Consider the following 14,071-nt stretch of genomic DNA (forward strand, 5'->3'; position numbering starts at 1 on the left):
TGTTTGATTATGTAAATGTGAAATAGCAAAAGTTTGCATTGTTGCAAAAATATAATTAATTTTCAGCCGTGATAAAGTTTCCATAAATTGTACACCTTTGTGTCTTTTACACGAGCATAATGCACGATCGCGCATAAATATTTTTTGCATAAATGCATAAATATTTTTTTATATTTTTTTTTTTGTATTTACTTGAGATTTCAAGATCACATATTGGCATATGTAATATAATTTCGATTTTTTTCATACATATCAAGTAGATAAGGAGCAGATTTTGCAAGTATTATCGGGAGCGAAAAAAATGTCGTGTCTAACCAGGCACGTTAATGAGCGATCGTATCACTCGTTGTTGAAATCATATCGTCGATGGCGATGTGCACGTGACTTTATATTATTACAACGACGGCTCCGCGATGTCCGGCGAGAGACACATCGCGGTCAGCGAAACCCACGATGGAAGCGTTCGTCACGCAGATGCGTTATCGTGTTGCGAAACCTCGGAGCTAAACGCGAGAGATCGAGAGAGCGAGAGAATCGCGGGGATGCGATGGCGACGTATTTTGCCACGCGGCGCAGTTCCATGCCTTCTCAGCCTCCGCGATTAGCTCCTGTGGCTTAATTAGTTGCGACCAGTGCCAGCAATGCAAAGAGACGAAAGACATTAATTGATGAGAAGAGACTCGGCCGAGCACACGAATGGTATTCGAGTGCACGTAACGTTATTTGAGCTCACTTTATAATTATTTTTGACGGACAATGCCCAATCCAGCTAATCTCCTTGTTATGCATGTTGATACATGTGTAAACTATCGGTGTTAAAATGGGAAAATTCTTAGAATATGTATGAAAAAAAATGATTTTTTACTGAAGTGGCTAAAAATTTGATCAGATATATTAAGTCTAAGAATAATTTTGTTTGGACCATCGAAATTATTATATAGAACGCTTAAGTGTGCTAATGTTGCAAAATTTTTTTATTCTAATAACCAATTTGAACGTCCAGCACAATTATTTTGATGGTCCAATAAAATTATCTTTAGATCTGTCAAATTTGTACATCCTGCAACAAAGTTGTTCTTTCTGTGTGAAGAATTATAATGATTTTTAAGTTATATTTACTAATGGATTTTAGCTCAGATTTTTTTGTATTTATTTTATACCAAAAACCTGTCATTTCTGTTTAATTTTTATAGCTGGAACAATATTGATTTTTTCCACATAAATTCCAGATAAATTTGCTTTTTTGTATAGGCATTATGTATGTTATGATAATCAAGTGACATTGTATAGTTAATTGTTCTAGCCCATACGTTTAAAAAATAAATAAATAATTAAATAATTTTGTAGCTATAATAAATGTATAATAATAAATTTTAAATATTACCTGTAAAATTATTTAATCTTTTAAACATTTTTTTAACGTACATATGCTAATTATTCTGCCTTAAAAAAAAGCGATATTAAATTTTAATCTGAAGAACAAAATTTATCTTTTATAATTAAAAAACGTGTGTAAATAAAAAATTAACATTAATTTATTATTATTTTATTTATGTTATTTATAATTTTTCTTATTTTATTAAGAGAGGCACATATAAAATCCTTGATTTATTTATACAATCTTACTTCCTTTAGAGAATATATAAAAATGGAAGAAGAGGATAATGTAAAATTTTATACGAATTATACTTTTTCCATCGAAGAGTAAAATTTAATTACCAAAACGTTAGATCTCATTTATGAAAACTTGTTCGAAGAAAAGTAGTGTTCGGCTTTATTTATTACCGATTAAATATTTCGTCGATAGTTCGTAACAGGTAGGCCCTACCAGACTGCTCGGCGTATATGTTTTCCTTTTTTTGTTGCTCGCCGTACGACGTATTGTTTACTCGCGCGGTGTACAGGTCGCGACCGGTTACGCTGTTGTCATTCGTGCGGCGAGATTTGAACCGATGGGTAACGGCGCGAGTGAGTCGCTCCGTGAGTCGTCGCATTATCCTTCGAGACGCGATCGCAACGAGTATTAGAGGCGGAATCGCTCTCTATAATTAACGATTATCACGATTTGCGTCAATTGACTTCTATGTTAACGAGTCGTAACTTACGTCGGGGCACACAGCGGTCATTTATCGGTGGGGATGGCTCGCGTGATTCGTTCATTCCAATATAGGAAATTGGTAGGCGAGTCGAGACGGGAATGGCAATTACAAGTCATTGTTTTGTTACATATTCACGATACATCTATGAGATAAATGATAATTACGCTTACGGGTTTCGAACATAACCTACCTAACCTAACCGCATATTTTTCGCCCGTTCTAATCTGTCTACCATTTTTAAGCGCGAAATAATACGCGAAGATCGTTGGATTGTTTGAGTAACGGAAAATTCCAACGCATTGCTTCTTAGTAATATCATTTTTCGATTGTAAAATGAATCAAGTCGAATCGAGAGTGACGTCACGATGTGCTTGATGTTTTTGTGAGTTGTGTAAGTGCCATGAAGGGGCATGTGAAGAAACAAGAAAGGTGCTACGAAAGAAGAGAAAGACGCTTGGGGAGGCATCCGGTGACGGCGGCGCAACCAAGAGTGAGTAATTTTTATTCATTATTCTTCATTTGCCATCTGTGAATTAATTGATTATACCAATTGCTTCCTTATTTAAGAAGTGGCTATTTTATTATAATTTAGATATTTTTTGTAATTTACTTATAGTTCAATATGATTTGTTCTACAACTCCGTTCTTGTGTATCCGTAAATAATAAATTAATTTTACTTTAAATTGAGATAACAGATTTGTGAAAATTTTACTATATATGCAAATGTATATATAAAGTATGCGCAGGTATACGTGTGTATATTAAATTATGCGAATGTATTATAGATAAAGATATAATCCTTCATAAATCCATTGCCTTAAGATGGATAAACTAGAATAGATTAGAATCAATATTTAATCTTGGAATATACGATTAGTTCGATTTATCGATTTATATACTAATATATTCGCATACACGTGAACTTATAAAATAGAGTTTATTCTATATAAAATAGAGCTTATTATATAGGTCTTACGTGTTATTTAATAGTACGATTTCGATATTATTATTAATGTAACAGAGTAATAATAATATTTATTTATTTAATTATAATAATATTTATAATAATATTTTCGGCAGTAAAATATTCTAAAATTCATATTACAATTTTGTGCAAGCATAAAAAAAATAAAAGCAATAGGAAATATTTTACAGATAAAATAAGCTCGACGAAAAGTAATAAATGACAACGTGATTTTTGCAGAATAAAAACTTTTCATATTTCCTAGTATTATTATCTCTTTACTTTTTGTTAAATATTTTATATTTAAATAAAATTTTCAGAAAGTGCAGTTAAAGAAAATTATTTCAATATATATATATATATATATATATATATATATATATATATATATATATAGAACTTATTGATAATATTACTATTATTTTCTTTTCTTGTCTTTTTTTCTTCTAAATATCTTTTTAATTTTTGAAGGTTCTATTAATATATATTCTTCCAAGAGATTGAATATTACATATAAACGGTATAAATAAAGCAATCATAGATTTTTTTAGTACACGATTAAATTCTTAAGTTATAAAAATAAATTTAAAAAAGTATTTTATATATATAATATATTTATATCATTCAAAACTAAGTTTAAAAATAAATATGATGTCCAATACATACGTTTTCTCATGGGGACTGAAACTATTTATATAAATTATCTCAGAATCTATTAATTGCGCTCTGTCATATTAAAATATAAAATGAAATCATCCTAAATATGTTTTAAAAATAATTCCAAGAGCAACGTGCAGTTGAAGTAAAAATCAATAAATGACAAATCTCGCGGAATTACGTGCAAACTTTATCAAGTCTAATATTATTGGCCAACTTTGATCGTTTTAACTTCGAAAGATACTATTAGATTATGCAATGATTGTAGGACATATTTATAACTACTATACAAACTACTATTTTATGCGATTTGCGTATTCGCGAGATAGAAAAGTGCAATTAATGGAAATATTTCTTATTTAAGAACGGGAAATAAACTTTGCAATATCGAAGACGCAATTATTAATAGAATTAAAATTTAACAACAAGCTTTTATCGCGAGTATAGGGTGTATCAGATTACACTTAATAATCGCATAAACGAGCGAATCACGATGTCATGATCCCAATACTTCTGTCATGTAGTTAGTAATGATGACACGTAAACAACAATGAATTCGTAATCTTATCTAAAGTAAACCGCCTCGCGTAACTTCTCACTATACGACATATAATCATTATCCATTTGTTCCGACATAATATCCACAAAATAACGATCGTTTAAGCATATTCTTTTTTCCGTTATCAATACAATAAACTATCAATATTATATTTATTTAATATTTTTATTGATGAGAGAGGAGAGGAGAGTAGATGCGATTATTTATTAATATCAATTTTTGTGTATGAAAGAGAAACCACCATTAAATTTCTTTTATTGTATAATTAATCAATAATCATATTTTTTAGTTGGAAAAAAAATAAATTTAGAAATATTTATTTGCGACAGCGTAAAAAGATCTTTTATGCCGGATCAAATCAAACGAGAGTCAAACACGAATGTACATTTTGTTCCAATGATCGCGAATTCATCCCAGCAAGTTGTTCATTCGCATTTTATTCGCGTTTTATTCGTGCTCGTTTTTTCCACTTGGATCTGGTTTGAGGTGCACACGCGACAGTCTTCGAATTTGAAGAAATAAATGCTGTAACTGAATATTCTGTTTTCTGTTCGTCATTGCTTTCGTATTTGCTGCTATAGTATATTTTTTGATATTTCTTTTGTTCACTGTTTACGCATCTGATAAACGAGCGCCTTCGTAGTTGGATAAGTTCATTCATATTATGATTTCTATATTAAAATTGACGCGTATTATCCACGATTAAGATAATTATTAAAAATATTAATAAATAAAGCAAATAAATTAAAGATAAAATCGTAAAATCATTATTGCAATTGATTTTTCGTTTTTTTTTTATCGCGTTTTAATATAAATTTTACTACGTTTAATATTTCTTTATTAATTTTATATTTGTTCATTACTTCTACTACATATAAAACATATAAAATTGATTTTTTTTATTAATGTAATAATTGCAGAGATAACTCTATTGTCGTTAGCGAGGAACTGCAAATTTTACAATGTACTTGATAATTGTCGCGCAAATTTTGCAGAGAGAAATCACGCAACGAATAGATTTTTTTTTTTTTTTATGGAAGTAACGTTGACGGTATCGGGCATCTAGGGCGTACTAGGAAGCGATATTGTTCTATTCAGCGTGTCGTTCGTTTCAAACTTCATCATTCGATATGAGCAGGAGCACGTGTCACGATATGCCCAGGGTCGCGCGATCTCATATTATCGCTCTTTCTCTTTCCTTTTCCGCGATTGTTCGCGCATCACATATGACGCAAATCGGTGGCCTACCACCGCGGTGTTTCTTGTTGATCTGTTTTTCTGAGAAGCGCAAGTGTATCTCGATAATCGACTCATTCGTGCCGTCAGATAATTTCGTGATTAATCGGGCGGGGAAAATATCAAACTTCGATATGACGATCGTGATTTAAGTTTAGAAACGTAAAGGAGGATCTTCAATGTGAGTAAAGCTGAAATATTTATATACGTATATCCATTCAATACATTGATAGAATATTTAATATATATATATACTTTTAATATATTTAATATATACTTTTATATTTACTTATATATTTTAATATATACTTTTTTAGCTTTCGTATAAGAATTATAAAAACATCTTTACGTAATTATATACAATCGAAAAATAGAAACTGAGAAATTTTCGTTTATTGCTCATCGATTGGAAAATTTTAGGATCATTTAGAAAATATATAATATTTTTCTGCGAAGTGCTATATAAAAAGTGTGCTAATTAAAGTCATGATATGATTGCCCTGACGTGAGCCAATTATTATTTATCTATATCCGCTAGTATCGTTATTGCGTCACTTAATTCCTTTTATGGACCAATCATCGCCAATTATATGAGGCACCGATATAAATGAATAATTTAATCGTTCCATATCTTCGAAGAAAGTCCGAACGACGACGTTCCCCGATCTTATCGTACGCGTGTTTCACCCGTTGCACAAGTACATATCATATCAATCCGGTTCGCTAATGATACCCGTACTTATAGCGAATCATGATCGGCGATTTCCATCGAAGATCGTGCAAGCGAGATAAGAAAAAAAAAAAAGAAGAAACTGCACATGTAAGTCCCAACATACGCGACACGTGACACGTCGGTGAATTACGCTCCTATAATTCTTACCGCGAAAACTTCTTATCAGTCACTCGCGGTTATTCCGTAGCTATTAATAATTTCGCATACGCGTCTGCTCTTCTAGTTTAGTCGTTTAGGATCCACCGTGTGGAAGGACTCGCCGTGTGCACACGCGATCGGTCACATCGTCGGGGATTGCAAACCGCGCGAGTAATCTCGAGGCTTTGTATTGGGAGGCGCGCGCGCGCGCGCGTGAACATTGTTATCTCGATTTCGCGTGTGAGAAGCGCACACGCGTGGACACGCGAGATTTCAGGTTCCGTGCGTCCCCATTCGTCACGCCGTTTTCGTACGTACACGCGTTACGCACGCAGGACGCGCGCGCGCGCGCGTGATGCGGACGCGTCGCGCGTGGCGAGTTACGAGCGTGTTTGTATAAAGCGTCATCCTCGTCGTGGCTGATTACAAGCATCTCGCGCGCGATTCTCGAACGTGCGAGAGACGCATGCCAGCATGACATGCGGGTTCCGCGATAACTTTACGCCGTTGCATCCCGATACGCTCCATCAGAACGCCACTCCGACGCGCTCCAACACTGCGATCCTAGAGATGTACCGAGAGATGTACACATGTGTACGTACGTGCGCGCGTGTAAATATCGCTGCAAAAGCAACGCTGTATTTATAAGCGTTCGTATCTTCTTTTCGAGTATTTCACTCGCCGGGAGAAACGTGAGGAACGCGTGCTTAAGATTGTTGAACGTTGCGCTGGGAACTTTTTTTTTCATGCATTATGACGTCGAAAATATACATCTGGTGATACATAGCAGTTTATGACAGTTTTGTGCATGCTGATTCAAATGTGTATATCGGGTGTTATATTTCATATTTTTTCACGAAAACACGTGAAATATGAAAAATCATTAATTCTTCTTCTGAATAAAAGAATCAGCGTGCATTTCGATAAGCGATAAAGTGCAATAAGATAAAAAATTGATGTCATTTGATTATTCTTTGCATTTCTTTGCTTTTCTCGATTACACAGATTATTGGCAATATTTTTTCGATGTTATATATCGGAAATTAAATAACTCGCAACTTTATCATTTATTCGTCATTTGATATAAAACAAATATTTATAGAAAGTGATTTCTAATTTTGACATGTATTTTATTGAATTACGACAAAAATAATCATGATATTGTGTCAATTGAGAACGATTATTCGTGTCATAAATCAAATTCAAATTCAGTAGTAAAAAATAGTAGTAGTAGTAGTAATGAAATTTCAACTTAAATAGAAATTTAAATTGCGAAAAAAAATTGCGTAATTTTAATTTTAACTGAGATAATTACGAACAAATTTTGTTTCTTTTTAATTCTACATCAAATATCGTCAAACTTGTTGTCATCTTATGTTTACAAACTTCAATCGGATAATACGAATATATGTTTAAATATGCATTAGACATTTCTTGTAAAATTAAATTCAATTCGCGATATATTTCGTTAAGTAGTATAAATTCGGTATTTCGAATTAATATTCAGGACTTTCGAATTAATATGAGACAAAGTGGATTTATACGTCGAAATTATCTTTTCAATTTGAGAAAATTTACGGAAGAACGGTTTTCGTATCGATGATCATCGATATCCTCGATCTTTCGTATAATTAATTTAATTATATGTCGCGATAATATAAATAATCGGCAATCGGATAGCCGAGAGTAATACAAATCAAGCCAGTAATTTTGCAGCAGATGAGCAATCTTTTGCCATCAGTAATTAAAGTTTTTGTTGTTAATGACTTGCCAGAATAAAGAGCTTTGTTCGCGCGACGGTGGCACGTTGTGCAATGTAGATAACTGTTTATTTCTGCCTACTATTAATGATAATAAGAACACGAAGTGATGTAGCTCTTCGTGCTATCCTTCAACGATTAGTGCCATAAAGCGTGAATGCTTCTGATAAGATACATTTATCCTTATTTTTCTGATAACGATTTAAAGTTCTATTTATATTATAATTACTAAAAGTTTACTAATCTATTAGTTTCTTTAAAGAAAAAAAATTTCATCAATTTCATCAGCATCTCTGAATATTTTATCATTTTGGAAATTTCTAGTGTTTTGTGTAAAGTCTAATGACGTACGTAATGAGCTACTAGATTAAGTATTTCCATTAATTTTTAGTTGAGACATCATTTGCTCTTTTATAAATATTTAAAAAAGAATTTGATAGTTTAAACCTTTAAATGCTTTTCTTAAAATATACATATATACACATTAATTATATTAATGTAAAATAAATAGCTAACCAAAATCATTAACAAGGTAATCGGTCTTACCCTTAATCATTATCGCAGAACACGTGTTCTGTATTAATTTCTCGAGACGACATAATGATCGATCGCTGTCCAGTTTTTTATGCCTTAATGGGATTACGGGTGGAAAAGACAGATGCACGGGACTAGAAACAGATAAATTATATTGTTTTGTGGAAAATAAACCATAATCGTTAAATCGAGAAAATTAAAGTTCCTCCTTAATTTTTCCTCTACATTTTCCTCTGTAAAAAATTTCTCCATTCTCTACGCGTATCGTATTACATAATTATTCAATTTGAGCGCTACGGAACATAGATATCTGACAATCTTAATCTCTCGGGTTTACGACCCTTTCAAAACGGTTTCGTACGCATCGCCGAGAGATCATCCGGAGTTAAGCTGGGAGATTAATTTTCTCCGCGCGTGCACTCTCGAGTCATTCTCGCGTCGTCTCTCGTCGGAATGCTCCCGCCTGTCGACCGGTTACAACCGTTGTCACCTGTCAGGTTGTCACTCGGTCGTCCAATTATCTCGCTGCCGGATGGCGCGCGAGCGAGGAGAGATGGGGGGGGGGGAGAGAGAGAGAGAGAGAGAGAGAGAGAGAGAGAGAGAGAGAGAGAGAGAGACGCGGCTGTTGGCCGATCGAGTTCAACGGGTTCCCCGGAAGGGAAGTGGGGCGCGCTCGCGCTCTCGAGAACGGTGTCGAGGCGAAAATAGGTGCGATAGAGGTAGGACGTTACCTGAATATTTTACGGTCGACCCGATGGTGATTAAGATCCCGCGTCGTTATCCGCGGTCTCGCTATAAAAAGCCGCGCGGATGTCGCTCGGAGGCGTCATCCTCGGCCCGAGCCACGTCGCCGTATCTCTTTATTCCCTCGCCTTTATCCCCTCGTGAGTGATCGCCCTCGCCGGCGCAGCGTGATGTCGGGGCCTCCCATTCAAACGGCGGCGACGGCCTCCCTTCATTCGGATCGCTCGCGAAACTCGCCGGACGAGTGGTCCGAGTGGACCGAGGGTCGGGATATCGATTCGACCAGAAATAATATCACCGGCGATTCCGCAGAAAAATTCCGGCGGAAATATTACTTTCGCACGGACGTGATATATATATATATATATATATATATACGTCGAGTCGGTACTCCTGACATCGCCGTTTGTTCTTTGTCGTCGAGCTTTAGACGTGGAAAAGAATGGCGAGATCAGGGAATTTGTAATTTCTTAATATGTAATTTGAAGTAAGCTTTCTTTCAGTGTGAATTTAAGTGTCAATTTATAAATTATTTTATAGAAATTGACATATATATAATATTTGAGAAATTAAAATTGAAGTTTTAGGAATAAATGATTAATTAACAGATAAATTTTATTTTGATGACATTTATTATATGAACTTGGAAAAATTGTTGAAGAGAAAAATAGAAGTTGGTTTTTCGAAAGCACTTTGCGATTTCTTTACTACAATATCTTTCTTTGACCGGTGTGTCTTTTCGAGACAAAGAAACCGTAAATCTTCGGGGAAAAGTGTAAGACACTGATGTTATCGAAGTGGGTTTCCCCGATCAGCCTGGTCTCCCGAGAGAAGTCCACTCGTGAATTCGAGGGTGAGAATGAGCGGCAAAACGGCACTAAGGTCGGTTAAGGGATGAAAAGACGAAACTGAAAGAAAGGGTCTTTCCTTCACTGGTCTTGCTTGTAGTATACGCATCAGAAAATCTTTCTACTCAGAAAATCTTTCTTGAACGTGACTCGCAACTTTCGCCAATTTCTACCGGAAGAGACTCCGACCGTACGTCTGTCTTGGAGAGATGAATAGCGACGTTCATTGTTCCATTGAAGTGAAATTTTCGTGCAGTAGTAGGCGTTTCCGGTTGGCCCTTTTATAAAACGCCCTTCTCGACGTGTTCCGACTTAAAGTTTTACGAAGTTGTTGTGATCCGGATGCCCCAGCTCCAGTTGATTTCTAAGAATTATATTCCGAGAATAGGATCGATAATTTCCCTGTATTTTTAGCGCCTTGTATTTTTCATATATTTCTGATAAGAGAGCTCACGTAATTGACTGTACCGTCTGTATTTTCTCTCAGTTCGTAATAAGAGATCCTTTCTTATAATTCGTTATTTTCGTACGATTTGTGTTATAAATTGTATAACTTACGTATAAATCAACCTTCTTCCAATAATCTCTTCAAATAGATTAGGGTCACGTCGCTCTTGTGAATTCACAATTGACATAAAGATTAGTATTTTATGAAGAAATATTTTTCAGATATGCTAGAGAAAAATAAATAATACATTGATATCACAATTTATCGTTTCACCAAAAGAATGAGGTATCTCGTTTCTTGGACGACCGATTCCCGCTGATAACATCGGCAGTGTCGCTTCGTCGACAATTTATGGTTCTCTTGTCGAGCATCTATCGCATGAAATAAAATCGATAGTTTTAAGAGCGCACCGAGATCGTCGGATACGGAAAAAGCGCAATGTTGTTTAAGATATATATCGCGCGCGACATTTCAGAAAAAAATATTTCTCCCGTGCTCCGTTAATTAGCTGTAGGAAAGCCTTCTTACTACTTTAATTGTAGTCCGCTTGCCCGAGTAAAATGGCGTGATAATGTGAAGGACATTTTAAAACCACGCTCACTCATGAATTCCGAGCGTATGCGAGTTTATTTAAAAATTCATTTCGAATGTCGTCCCTACGAACTTCCTCGTTTCGGGGTAAATCGTGGTAAATCGTTAAATTTAGCGTCAAAGATCAAAGATTCCATTCCGAAACTGCGTTATACGCGGCACAACGACGGATCTCTTTCGGACAAGGCGTCATCCAGTATAATTTTTATCGCTCGAATTGTGCGCCCGCGTGGGTAGACGGTGGGTAGAAATACCCGCGAGTTGTTTCTTCTGTTTACGAGAATAAACGCTACGCTGATTGTTACTAACGACAAAAAACAAGCGATTAGAGGCATGACCGAATCTTATCGGCGGCGCGACTCGGTAATACGCAATCTGCCTTTTATCTGCCTTATTTGCAAGCGACTCTGCCGAATTGCGATGAGTCATCGCTGTCATCGGTGAAGCGCGCATCGCGACTTCGAGCCTTGCTATCGCTCCACGCAATCGCCCTGATAAGATTTTTTGACGCGCGCGTTCGCGACAAATATGTGTAATGCGTGTGAGAACTCGTACACTTATACTCGAAACAGACCGGAGAAAAGTTTTCCCGCAATGTCGAGAAATTTCGATAGTTTAATCAACAAGGCTTAATCACTAGGATATCGGATTGTCCAATTCGAAATATTCTATTATCTAAAAAGATTTGAGAACGAGCCATTATTTTTTTCATTATTTTTTGTAAAAAAAAAAGAAATTTATTTGCAGATTTTATTGGCATATCAGTGTTATGTTAGCCAAAATTTTTTTAACACACGCGTTAATATGAATAATTAAATTGAAACATAAAATGAAATATTCAAAAGTGCCCATAACGGTTTTTCTACGGTTCGCATCCAACCGTACAACTTGACATGCAAATCTTTATCCGCAGTTACGTATTCAGTTTCGCATCAAGCTGCCTCGGTACGTACGCATTATACGATCGTATCTTTAGTAACAGTAATGCAGATGCGCCGGTGCGATCGCGAGACAATATTATCGCGAGATAACATCAACGGAGAATTGTACACGCTGATAAGCTGATATCGGACGATCCGATCGGGGAACGTGAAATACGCCTTTACGAGGGAACTCGATGCTCTCCACCGATGCGAGACACGGTCTCGCCTTTTGTTTTTTCCCCATCGATATCATAGGGGATCCCGACGTTTCCGTTAAATAACGCGTATCGAACGTGAGCTACCTTAGCCGGGAATCTCGACGGTAAATTACGCGATCGAATCGACGAATGCATTCCCGGGTTTACAGCTTACACATGTTCCATTGATGCACTTCAACAAGCCTCTCGCTCTCTTTTTCTTTTCCCTGTCTCGCTCTTCTTATTTTCTTTCTTCTCTTCCGTTCCGTTGTACAACGTGGAACTTTTGATTTACGTAAGGATTAGAATCGCAGATCGTTTCATCCTGCTGTCTCGGTGATAAAGATCTTGAAGTTGAACCTTTTAAGGTTTATTGCTTCTCGAATTCACTCCTGTATAACGAGTTTCTGAGAAATCAGAGGACTTCTCCCGGAAATAGGTATCAGTAGACTAAAGCGAGACAGTTCGGTCGGATTCCATTATATACTTTTCCTTTGGGTGCTAAGGAAGATTTTGGGATTTTCTTAGAACAAAGGGATATCATGGAACCTGAATTTTTGGAATTAACACATATTGTATATTTATATACGCAAATTATTAGTTAGTTAATTGCATGGAAATATTTAATGAATTTGCATGCACAGCTAATTGGGAATATCATGAATTTACATTTGATTATAAAAGAGGAGATTATATTATATGCGAATTATATTATAAATTATATTTATATCATAATAAATTTATTTTAATTTATAAACAATTTGCAACATACGAACTCTAACTTTTGTCCCGATAATTTCTATTATTGTATTATTATTATTATATACCATTGTACCGGGATATTGATTGGAAGGAAAAAAGAAGAAAAATAGATTAGATGAGGTCAACGAACTTGTTGTGTCGGTGGATGAAAGAAAGTTCTTAAATCTTGTAGCTCAGTCGTAAATATATCAGGAACAGAAACAGGATGTCGTAGCAACTGCCAAAGGTTATTTATCCTCGCTCACGTCTTATTGTACAAAATCAGGAATTATCGATTCGGGATACGATAATTTTATGGTACAACAAACACGATGAGTAGCGATAATCGCAAATACGTTCTGATGAAAACAAAAGCTCTATTAACGAGCGAAATACCAATTCGATCGACATGGATTCAATTCGGACTTTAATCAGACACAAATTTCAGATCCAATCGTTTCTGCTCTTCGCGTGTTTCCCCGCGAGGATTTCGGTGACCGTGAATTATCACTCGCGTTTTTATCAAGGCTGATAATTGGGATATGAATAAGTCCTTTCTTGAGCCAAATTATTCACACGTCGAAATTGGAAAATTTTAATATGAGTAAAATTTTTGCGTAAAGTAGTGATTTTCCTATTTGTTTTATATATTCAGACAAGAATAAGACAAAAATAAGTAAAATTAACTATTTATCGAGTTAAGATCATCAAGTGAATATCGATAGAGATAATGCACGCATTAATAATGCAAGCTGATCGCAGGTATCGATAATTTGTTATCGATGAAATCAGATTTAAGCACGCGATAGAGAGTTTAAAAATTTCTACTCCGAGAATAATGATAAATAATAATAATGATAAACGTTCACACGGAAAAAAAGGTTCAATTTTAATAATT

General features: G+C 35.2%; 1 long non-coding RNA gene across 4 annotated transcripts in view; it reads left to right on the plus strand.

The window, feature by feature from the left end:
• Positions 1 to 1,557: 1,557 nt before the first annotated feature.
• Positions 1,558 to 14,071, plus strand: part of LOC148936725 (uncharacterized) — a 111,513-nt gene continuing 98,999 nt past the window's right edge. For 2 of the 4 annotated variants that reach the window (XR_016139082.1, XR_016139083.1), the window contains exon 1: positions 1,558 to 2,589. This is a non-coding gene — a long non-coding RNA (uncharacterized LOC148936725). The remainder of the gene's footprint in view (positions 2,590 to 14,071) is intronic. The other 2 variants (XR_016139085.1, XR_016139084.1) reach the window with 2 other exon arrangements.

Source organism: Pogonomyrmex barbatus, unplaced genomic scaffold, assembly GCF_055798465.1.
Source record: "Pogonomyrmex barbatus isolate J1 unplaced genomic scaffold, ASM5579846v1 scaffold2, whole genome shotgun sequence".
Classification (NCBI taxonomy): Eukaryota; Metazoa; Arthropoda; class Insecta; order Hymenoptera; family Formicidae; genus Pogonomyrmex; species Pogonomyrmex barbatus.